We start from the raw sequence: 12,667 nt of genomic DNA on the forward strand, positions 1-12,667 counted from the left end.
TACATCTTGAGTATTGTATGGATTTCTGGTCATTGCATCTAAAAAAAGATTTAGAAAAATTAGAACAGTTATAGAGAATGGTGTCCAAAATGATAAATGTGATGGAACAATTCCTCTATGAGGAAAAGCTAAAGAGGTTAGGGCTCTTCAACTTGGAGAAGAGATGGCTGAGGGGAGATATGATAAAGGTTTATAAAATATTGAGAAGAATGGAATGAGTAAAATCAAATTGGTTGTTTACCCTTTTAAAAAGTATAAAGTGTAGAAGACATGCCATGAAGTTACTAAGTAGGACATTTAAAACAAATGAATGTGAGCCATTACCTGCAAAAGAACTTTTCCTGAACTTGCGGGGTAAGGAGCCACTTGCCCAGCAGAGGAGTGGAGCACTTTCGGGTGTGACGTCAGCGGGGAGGTGCCGGTGAGGTCTTTAAAAGCTGACCCCCTTAGCGACTCTACCCGAGGTGAATGTGAGCCATTACCTGCAAAAGAACTTTTCCTGAACTGCGGGGTAAGGAGCCACTTGCCCAGCGGAGGAGTGGAGCACTTCCAGGTGTGACGTCAGCGGGGAGGTGCCGGTGAGGTCTTTAAAAGCTGACCCCCTTAGCGACTCTACCCGAGGTGAATGTGAGCCATTACCTGCAAAAGAACTTTTCCTGAACTGCGGGGTAAGGAGCCACTTGCCCGGTGGAGGAGTGGAGCACTTCCGGGTGTGACGTCAGCGGGGAGGTGCCGGTGAGGTCTTTAAAAGCTGATCCCCCTGCGGCGCGCAGCTGACGCTGGCGCGCTGCCTAAGCCACGCGCGCCAAAGGGGCGCGCGGCTTTGACTGAAATGCTACAGAATTGATGAAGGGAAGGTGTTTTTCTACACTCAGTAAGTGATTAATCTTAAATTTAAATTTAAAGGTAAATTGCTTCCCTGAAACCTCCATAGGCTGGATTTGATAATAAGTAACTGGACAGAGTTGGAAACTTATTATTTCCTGAAATTGATTTTCCTGGCATTGAGAAATGCCGCACACTAAAAGAAAGGGAAAACTTAGGGAGGTAATGGCCACTTCCTCCCCTGTAACCCCTTCTCAGCTGAAATAGAAAGTTTCTTTAACTCAGCTCCTGAAATTGCTCCCGAAGAAGGAGGCGCTGTGATACCCGTGAATGAGCACAATGTAGTATCTCCTGCCTCAGTTATATCCTTAAGTCCAGGAGCTCCGAATACTCCTTCACCCCCGCTTGATGAAAATTTATCTACATCAAATTTATTTGATGTAGATAAATTGCACTAGGTGTAGAACCTAGTGCACTGTGCACTAGGTTCTACACCTCCTCCTTCCTACAAGAAGGAGGAGGTGTAGAACCTAGTGCACAGGATGAAGGAGAAGGCTCTGGCACACACAACATAGTGGAAAGTGTCAGAGCCTCCGAATCAGAGGCCATGATTCCCCATAAGATTGAAAAACCAAATGATGCTTGACAATGTATGGCCGGTTATAGTGACTCTAGAAAAATCAATATCTGTTCTTACAAATGTGGTTACAGATGTGAACAAGAGAACTTTAAATATAGAACAGCAGAATGAGACACAAAAAACACGAATTCAAGATCTGGATCAGAGGACAAAACAATTAGAAAAAATACAAACTGGTCTTATACAAGGAGAATCAATACAGGAGAGGAAAATGGAAAAAATCGAAAATGAGTTAAGATATCTAAATCTAAGGGTGATAAATTTTCCTCAACTCAAAGGGATCTCAGTACAAGAACAATTCAAGCAATACATGGGGACGGTATTGAAGATACCAACAGAAACATTACCACCATTGGCAAAAATTTATTTTATTGCCGAAAGGAAAATCAGAGAAAAGGAAGAAGAACAAGAAACACAGTTAAATCCACTAAATATTATTGCTCTATTAGAAAACTCGAGTGAGGAGATAGTTCATAAGAGAGGAACTGTTTTGATCAGATTCATATTCCCTTCTGATAGGGATATGGGACTTAAATTGTTTTAAGAAATAGGGCTGTTAAATATTATGACCAACAATTATGGATTTTCCCTGATATAATTAAGAGTACCCAGAGTAGAAGAAGAGAATTTCTTGCCCTTAGACAATTGGCTGCCAAAGTGGGAGCTCAAATGAAGGTTCATTATCCCTGTAAGTGTATATTAAAGCTAAAAGAGGTAACCTATGTATATTTTGAACCCTCTGATTTAAGAAATTTTCAAAAGGCTAAAAATCTGTTGGGGGAAGGGACCTCTGGATAAAGGTATTCGAAATAGAAATTAGTCAGGAGCAATAGTTCCAGTTTGTTTTCTATGTTTGTAGAAAGGAATTTATTACATTGTTTCGCTCAATTTAAAATTCATCTCCAGCCTTTTACATAGTAATAGAATGTCTATATAAGAAGTTACATTTCTTGAATTACAGGTTTAGTAATATTTTATATAACTTGGTTGTATAATATGCAGCTAAAGTTATTTATTCTTGGAATATGTAGACATTCGAGATGTATAATGTGACAGTATTTTTGTCATGATTTAAAAAACTTAATAAAGATTAAATGTAAAAAAAACAAAAAAAAAACAAATAAAATGAGAATTTTTTTTTTTTACTCAACGCATTATTAAGCTGTGGACTTTGTTGCCAGAGATGGAAGCTGTTAATTTAGCTGGATTTAAAAAGGTTTGGACAAGTTCCTGGAAGAAAAGTCCACAGGTCATTATTAAGGGGGACTTGGGGAAATCAACTGATTATCTCTGGTATAAGCAGCATGGAATCTCATTATCTTTTGGGATCATACCTAGTACTTGTGACCTGGATTGGCCATTGTTGGAAACAGGATACTGGTAGAGTTGATGGATCTTGGGAAAGACCCAGTATGGCAAATCTTATGTGCTTATGTTAAGTATCCCACAGAATCTAAAAAATAAAAACATAAGAACATAAGAATATGCCATACTGGGTCAGACCAAGGGTCCATCAAACCTAGCATCCTGTTTCCAACAGTGGCCAATCCAGGCTATAAGAACCTGGCAAGTACCCAAAAACTAAGTCTATTCCATGTTACTGTTGCTAATAATAGCGGTGGTTATTATATGTCAACTTAATTAATAACAGGTAATGGACTTCTCTTCCAAGAACTTATCCAATCCTTTTTTAAACACAGCTATACTAACTACACTAAGTACATCCTCTGGCAACAAATTCCAGAGTTTAATTGTGCATTGAGTGAAAAAGAACTTTCTCCGATTAGTTTTAAATGTGCCACATGCTAACTTCATGGAGTGCCCCCTAGTCTTTCTATTATCCGAAAGAGTAAAACAACGATTCACATCTACCCGTTCTAGACCTCTCATGATTTTAAACACCTCTATCATATCCCCCCTCAGCCATCTCTTCTCCAAGCTGAAGAGTCCTAACCTCTTTAGTCTTTCCTCATAGGGGAGCCGTTCCATTCCCTTTATCATTTTGGTAGCCCTTCTCTCTACCTTCTCCATTGCAATAATATCTTTTTTGAGATGCGGCGACCAGAATTCTACACAATATTCAAGGTGCGGTCTCACCATGGAGCGATACAGAGGCATTATGACATTTTCCGTTTTATTCACCATTCCCTTTCTAACAGTTCCCAACATTCTGTTTGCTTTTTTGACTGCCGTAACACACTGAACCGACGATTTCAATGTGTTATCCACTATGACACCTAGATCTCTTTCCTGGGTAGTAGCACCTAATATGGAACCTAACATTGTGTAACTATAGCATGGGTTATTTTTCCCTATATGCATCACCTTGCACTTGTCCATATTAAATTTCATCTGCCATTTAGATGCCCAATTTTCCAGCCTCACAAGATCTTCCTGCAATTTATCACAATCTGCTTGTGATTTAACTACTCTAAACAATTTTGAATCATCTGCAAATTTGATTACCTCACTTGTCGTATTTCTTTCCAGATCATTTATAAATATATTGAAAAGTAAGGATCCCAATACAGATCCCTGAGGCACTCCACTGCCCACTCCCTTCCACTGAGAGAACTGTCCATTTAATCCTACTCTCTGTTTCCTGTCTTTTAGCCAGTTTGTAATCCACGAAAGGACATCGCCACCTATCCCATGACTTTTTACTTTTCCTAGAAGCCTCTCATGAGGAACTTTGTCAAATGCCTTCTGAAAATCCAAGTACACTACATCTACTGGTTCACCTTTATCCACATGTTTATTAACTCCTTCAAAAAAGTGAAGCAGATTTGTGAGGCAAGACCTGCCTTGGGTAAAGCCATGCTGACTTTGTTCCATTAAGCCATGACTTTCTATATGTTCTGTGATTTTGATGTTTAGAACACTTTCCACTATTTTTCCTGGCACTGAAGTCAGGCTAATCGGTCTGTAATTTCCTGGATCTCCCCTGGAGCCCTTTTTAAATATGGGGGTTACATTAGCTATCCTCCATTCTTCAGGTACAATGGATGATTTTAATGATATGTTACAAATTTTTACTAATAGGTCTGAAATTTCATTTTTTTAGTTCCTTCAGAACTCTGGGGTGTATACCATCCAGTCCAGGTGATTTACTACTCTTCAGTTTATCAATCGGGTCTACCACATCTTCTAGGTTCACCGTGATTTGGTTCAGTCCATCTGAATCATTACCCATGAAAACTTTCTCCAGTACGGGTACCTCCCCAACATCCTCTTCATTAAACACTGAAGAAAAGAAATCATTTAACCTTTCCACGATGGCCTTATCTTCTCTAAGTGCCCCTTTAACCCCTCGATCATCTAAAGGTCCAACTGACTCCATCACAGGCTTTCTGCTTCGGATTTATTTAAACAAGTTTTTACTGTGAGTTTTTGCCTCTAGGGCCAACTTCTTTTCCAATTCTCTCTTAGCCTGTCTTATCAATGTCTTGCATTTAACTTGGCAACGTTTATGCATTATCCTATTTTCTTCTGATGTATCCTTCTTCCAATTTTTGAATGAAGATCTTTTGGCTAAAATAGCTTCTTTCACCTCCCCTTTTAACCATGCCGGTAATCATTTTGCCTGCCTTCCACCTTTCTTAATGTGTGGAATACATCTGGATTGTGCTTCTAGGATGGTATTTTTTAACAATGACCACGCCTCTTGCACACTTTTTACTTTTGTAGCTGCTCCTTTCAGTTTTTTCTAACTATTTTTCTCATTTTATCAGTTTCCCTTTTGAAAGTTTAGCATGAGAGCCGTGGATTTGCTTACTGTCCCCCTTCCAGACATTAATTCAAATTTGATCATATTATGATAACTATTGCCAAGCGGCCCCACCACCATTACTTCTCTCACCAAATCCTGTGCTCCACTGAGAATTAGGTATAAAATTGCTCCCTCTCTCGTCGATTCCTGAACCAATTGCTCCATAAATCTATCATTTATTTCATCCAGGAACTTTATCTCTGTAGCATGTCCCGATGATACATTTACCCAGTCAAAATTTGGTTAATTGAAGTCTCCCATTATTACCGCACTACCAATTTGGTTAGCTTCCCTAATTTCTCTTAGCATTTCACTGTCAGTCTCACTATCTTGACCAGGTGGACGATATTATACTCCTATCACTATAGTCTTCCCCGACACACAAGGGATTTCTACCCATAAAGATTCAATTGTGCATTTAGTCTCATGCAGGATGTTTATCCTGTTGGACTCTATGCCATCCCGGACATAAAGCACCACATCGCCTCCTGGGTGCTCCTCTCTATCATTGCGATATAATTTGTATCCTGGTATAGCACTGTCCCATTGGTTGTCCTCCTTCTACCATGTCTCTGAGATGGCAATTAAGTCTATGTCATCATTCACTGCTATACATTCTAATTCTCCCATCTTACTTCTTAGACTTCTGACATTAGCATACAAACATTTCAAAGTTTGTTTTTTATTTGTATTTTCATTCTGCTTTTTAATTGATAGGGATAAGTTAGAATTTTTTAGCTCAGGTGAATTTTTAGTTACAGGCACTTGGACTACTTTTCTTATTATTGGAACCTCACTGTCGGGATGCCCTAATTCTAATGCATCATTTTTATCCTTCTGTGTCCTAACAAAGATAAGTGGTAATTCTTTTTAAATTTAATAGAGATAACACTTTTAAAATAAATTGGAAAATGTTTTTTTTTTCAATCAGCACACAATTAAATAGTAGAATTTGTTGCCAGAGGATGTGGTGAAAGCAGTCAGCATAGCTAGGTTTAACAAAATGTTCTGGATGAAATGTCCATAAGCCATTGTTACCTACATAGACTTTGGAAAGCCACTGCTTATCTCTGTTTAAGAACAAGAAGGATTGGGTTTATTCTTTGGGATCCTGCCAGATAGTGTGACTTGGGCTGGCTATGGTTGGAGAAAATATGCTGGGGTTGATGGATTTATCTAATAACCTTGCTTACATTCAAGCCAATAATTGTAAAATTATTAAAAGAAAGGCATGAAACAAAATAAGAGAGCATGCTTTATTTTCATTAGGTTCCAATTAAAAAGCTATAATAATATTAATAGTGGAAGAAATGCATCTCTTTCCATGCATCCCAGAATATTGTTGACTACAAGAATACTGTGATTGGGTTCAACACCAAAAGAGTTCATTAAAAATAGGAACTGTGGGTTTGTTTCCTTGATGATCAGATATTTCAAGTTGTTGGTTTTAAGAAGTGTAACCCTTGGCTTCCATCAAAAGTATAAGTACATTTGGCAATACCATATCTACTTTTTAATTACTTGCTAATGAAAGGCAAAACAGTATTGTAATTTGATAGGATAGTATATTTAAAATTTTGTGGCACCCTTTCGAAAATTAAATTGTCTGTAACTAATAATTTTCAAAAGTAGTAGCTCTAATTGCTTTAGCAGGAAAAGGTTATCAATAATGATATCTGCAGTCCAGGGCAATTTCCAGTCAATGCACTTCTACTTTGATTTTCTAATGGATTACCTGGAAACCTATGGAGTAGCGTATGAGAGTCTCATTATTTTTTAGTACAAATGGTTGTGGAATTAATGGGAAAGCTGATTTAAAAAACACTCTGAATAAGAATTCCTTTTTTCCAATATCTTAATCACAGTCTTTGATGACATGAAATTTGCAGATATCTTTCTGCAGGATGAAATAGAATACCATTCAACCTACTAGGCTCACACATTCTCATATGCTGTGTAATAATGCTTGTGATTTCTAATTAGTTATGATAAAATAAATGAAACATTTTAGTATATGCTAAATGAGGCAAAACATTCATCAAAGGAGTATATGTAAAATGAAAGCAAATTGAAATGCTCTGCTTAATTTTGAAAGAAAGAATGGAATCTGTGCACAGTATATTTGTTAAATGCAATGAAGACTGAAAGTGGTAGCAGACATCTGGATCTATTAACATTTAAATAGAATACAGATTATTTTCAGTAGCAGAATTTGGTTGCTACGTTTACAGTCCAAAGCTTGTCTCCTCAAGTGAAAAAAAAAACCCAAAAAACAGTATTTAATCCTATCTTTAAAGAAAAAGCAGTCAGAGGGCATCTCAGTACTTTCATGCAATGACTGTTTACATTGACTTTTATGATGACCCTGCTGTAACCTACAGAATACTTTCTGAGCCTCATTACAATCTACTTTACTTGTTGTTAGTTTTTAATATGCAACCCCTAGCGTAGACAACATCGGGTACCTCTGAAATAGGGGTAGCAAAACCGACTAAAACAATGAACTAAAAGCATAACTAAGGGAAAAAAAATGCCTTTTTTCATTTGTGGAAACATTTTGAACTACAGAAATAACAGTAAATAATTACAAAGTTTGGTTCTTTGAATCCTCAGAAAATAATACTGTATACTGTTAAATAGATTTTTATGTCTCTAATTTATCAGTGTCAAGTTATCTTTTATAACAAGAAGTTCCATGCAGAACTAAAAGGAGCTTATCTTACGGACCTGCTCAAACATGCTAGTGTAGATGAAAAACATTTCCCATGTCAGATTCTCCTTGGAACCCCTGATGAACTGAAAATGTGGTGTACTGAGAGGGCAATTTGGGAACTCTTTCCATGTGTAAAACAGTGATTTACCCACAGAAATGGGCTTTTCTAAAACTGCCTACCTGATATGCAGGTAAACTTATGCATGAAGGTCATGTATATGTGAAGGTTTACCCAGACTGCTGGGGGCACTCATTGGGATGGAGCTAGGGAGGATGTTGCTTTAAATTCCTACCGGGGTAATTTTCAAAAGGATTTACACACTTAAAGGTGAATTTTAAGACCCGCGCATGGGAGCACATGTGTATGTGTATGCCAGCTCACGCACATGGACACGGTGATTTTATAACATATGTGCGTATGTGCGCGCAATTATAAAATTGATGTACATGTACGCACAATTTTACATTGATGCTTTCATGTGAAGGCAAATGCCACCTTGATTGCGAAAGTGGTGAGGGGATTTTAGTAGATATGTTCGCCGATGCAAGTACCTGTTTCCCCAGTTCATTCCCATTTCGCCCCAGTAAAGGAAAGGACTTTCTGAACCCCTTAGCTAACTTCTCTCCCTTTTAACTTATTAGTTACGACCCTTAAAAACCCCACTGACTAGTCTAGTTTTTTGTTGTTTCATTACTTTCATGCCGTCCCTAGCAGAAGTAAAGTTATGCAGATAGAGACCAAGGCGTGTACTGGTGTGCATAAATACTTGTGTGCTGGTTTCATTCATATTTCCTGGAATGCCCATGCCCCGCCCATTTTATGAAAAAATATTTTACTCACATACTGGGAGATTTGCGCGTACCTGGGCACCTCATAAAATCTGTGTGGCACATGCTGGGCCAATATACATACATATCTCCTGGCATTGGCACATATAGGGCTTTTAAAATTCACCCATTAGCACTTCATTTTCAAATGCAGTTTACATGCTTAAACAAGGTTTTACTCATGTAAATGCACTTTTCTTGGATAAGTGGGCTTTAGAAAATTGCCAAAATATAAGCCATTTGCATGCATTAAGTTCACTTTATGGAAGTAGCATAATATCATAGCAATTTTCAAAAGCTCATTTATGCACTGGGATGGAAACTTTCAAAGTGGCATGTGAGCATATATTGGTGCATATGCATTGGTGTGCACCCAGGCAATAGTGATTTTAAAAAATACACACACTTATGTATGTATGTTATAAAATATCCTGAGTGTGTGCAGATGTGTGCCTAATTTTAAGTTAGCATGTGCCTAGGTGCACAAATCCTGATTCTATCACTTAAGGCAGGCTATTTTATAAGGAGTGTGTTTCCACACCATAGCTAGTTTCACTAGTTCATCCACCAGTTCACCAAATTAAGAGATAGGTCCTCCTCGCCCTCCTGGTTTGATAGCCTGCACTCCTACCAGTTACCCCAGAACTTTTAAACTCCTCTAAAATGGATGTTTTTTTTCTTTTTTACAACTTGCACCTCCTCCATAGCAATAGCAAATTTACATAGCAGTGGACATGAGTGCATGCCAGTTCACTTAAATATATACATGCATATCTATTCACTTCACTCCAAAATACCCATGCCCTGCACAGACCACGCTTCTTTTTGAAATCGAATGAAATGTGCACACAAAGGGAGATATACATCCATCTGGCAGATTTAAAAATGTTGAGGATGCACATGAGCCTGACTTGTGCGCAGATCTCTCGATTTTGGTGTATGCCAGGCTTTTAAATTCTACCTCTTAGAGCCTGATTTTCATACTTTAAAACTTGCTTTTAAACATGTAAATGCACTTTACCTGTGTATGTGGGCTTTTGAAATTTGCTACAAAATATATCATTGAATTGTCAATATTTTAAATGTGTAAGTGCACTTTCACAGATGAATTTTCAAAGGAGTTACACGTGAAAATGCAAGGGTGGATAGCAGGAAAATATCAGCCCAGGGGATTTTTTGAAAACCAGCCCATGGGGTATCTGACTCACTTATATGCTTAATTCACCTTGGTCTGATACAGGCCAAACACAGACAGACCCTCATGAAATACAGAATAAAGACACCATAAAGTATAAATAGAAATGTGCAGAGAAAAACTGAACAGGAAACTGCAACAAGCCACACTCTGTATGCAGTGCAATAATGGGTAAACAGTAACCATTACACATAAAACATCAAACAAAAAATAAAATCAAACAATAAAACCATACTAAATAAATGAACAAATATTTCAAAACAGTTGACAAATAATATATCCAATAATTAAAAACTCTCCATACTTGTCAGATATTAGCAAGAGAGAGTGGATGCACAAACTTTCTCCTTCTTCCTTTCTTGTGAGAAAAAGAGATTGCTTCTGTCAGTGTCTATGTGGTTGGGAGGGATTTCTCCCTCCCAACCACATAGACACTGACAGAGACACTGACAGAGACACTGACAGAGATTGCTTCTATCAGTGTCTATGTGGTTGGGAGGGAGAAATCCCTCCCAACCACATAGACACTGACAGAAGCAAGCTCTTTTTCTCTCTCTCTCTCTCTCTCACACACACACACACACACACACACACACACACACAAAGATAGGATCATGCGCTCCTTCTCTCTCTCACAGCCACAGACAGCTAGGAGCATGCTCCAGCTCTCTCTCTCATACACACACACACAGATGAAGCATACTCACACAAACAGACAAAAGTATCCTCCCTCTCTCAAATATATGCATATACAGAATCACCCTCCCTCACTCACACACAGAGAAAAATGTTCCATTTCTAACATACATACACATACCCACCCACCCCCAACCCCCCCACACACATGCACACACACAGAATTACCCTCCCTTTCTCACATATACACACACACAGACACACCCTCCATCTCTCACATACATACATACATACATGCATACACACAGAAGCACTCTCCCTCTCTCACATGGATATATACATAAGCACCCTCCCTGTCTCACATAAATACACAGAAACACCCTCCCTGTCTTACATACATCTGTGCACACACACAAAGCACACTCCAGATGTCACATGCATACATACACCCATACCCACACACAAAGCACCTCAATATCTCACATACATACATATACACACACTCACAGAATCACTCTCCCTCTCTCACATACATACACACAGAAGCACCCTCCCTGTCTCACATACACACACAAAGCACCCTTTAAATCTCACATACATATATACACATACACACACAGAAGCACTCTCCCTCTCTCACATACATACATACACAGAGCACCCTCCAGATCTCACATACATATGAAGACAGCAGCTTCCTTCCTCCCTCACTTACACAGAAGAGCCCTCCTGATCACACACACATGCAAGTACCCTCTGCTCTCACTTACAGACACACAGAAACTTCCTCCCTCCTGATCTCACATACACACAAAAGCACCCTCCCTCTGTAACTTACATACACACACACACACACACACACACACACACACACCAGCCCCCAGCTGAGCAGCTCAAGTCTTCGGCCTCACCAGCTTGATCTCTGGGGGTAGCTAGCAGTTCCATATCTTTGATCCTGTCTGGTCTCCAGCAGCAGCCAGTAGCTGTCATCTTCAGCCCACAACTGAGCAGCTCTTTCTTTAGCTGTGGCATCCTGGAACTCTTTTCTTTGGCCCCACTGGGACAGAAGACACAGGATTCAAGAAGTGGCCAGTGTTTCCTGCCACCACAGTGCTGAGTTGGGGAGGGCACGTGAGGTGCACAGTGAGGTCCCAGGCCCACACTACTTCTGTGGTGGTCAAGGAGAATGGGAGTGCAGGCCACTAAGATCACCATTAACCGTGTGATTGGGCCTACTGGCCCAACAGGGCATGCTCAAAGCCCTGACAGGCCAATCCATCCCTGTGTAAATGTGACATACTATCTTAACAATTTGTAAAAGCCATTTACCCATGTTAAACCCACTTAACGCAGGAAAAACCTATTGACAATTCAATGGAATATCTTGTAGCAAGCTTCAAAAGCCCACACATATGTATAAAGTTCATTTTTATGTGTGAAATCCAGTTTTAATAAGGTAAATTTCAAAGGAGTAAATGAACATACTATCATAGCCATTTTCAGGAACCCATTTATGTGCTTAAATGTGAATTTTCAAAGCTTGACATGTGCTGAAATAAGAAGACGGGCATATATCTGACACGTGCATATCCACCCATTTTTATAAGGTGACCAGATGCATGCACAAGTGCTGATTTACAAATCTTTCCCATCGGAGAAAAAAAGTGCAGGGACAAGAGATGTGTGCGCAAGTACCTATGCACCTGGGAACACACCTAGGTCCAATTCAGTGTAACTTTGCTTCTGCTATGGTGGATGTGTAAGTCTAAAAAGCAAATTTATAGGAATCTGAGAGGCACTTGAAGGATCTAGAGTAACTGAGGAGATTGCAGAATCCTAAGGGTCAGATCCAGATGTACAGAGTTGTGAATAAGGAAATATATGGCACTATTTCACACGGTTAATGGTGATCTTAGTGGCCTGCACTCCCCTTCTCCTTGACCACCACAGAAGTAGTATGGGCCTGGGACCTCACTGTGCACCTCACGTGCCCTCCCCAACTCAGAACTGTGGTGGCAGGAAACACTGGCCACTTCTTGAATCCTGTGTCTTCTGTCCCAG

This window comes from Rhinatrema bivittatum, chromosome 5 (assembly GCF_901001135.1).
Source record: "Rhinatrema bivittatum chromosome 5, aRhiBiv1.1, whole genome shotgun sequence".
Taxonomy (NCBI): domain Eukaryota; kingdom Metazoa; phylum Chordata; class Amphibia; order Gymnophiona; family Rhinatrematidae; genus Rhinatrema; species Rhinatrema bivittatum.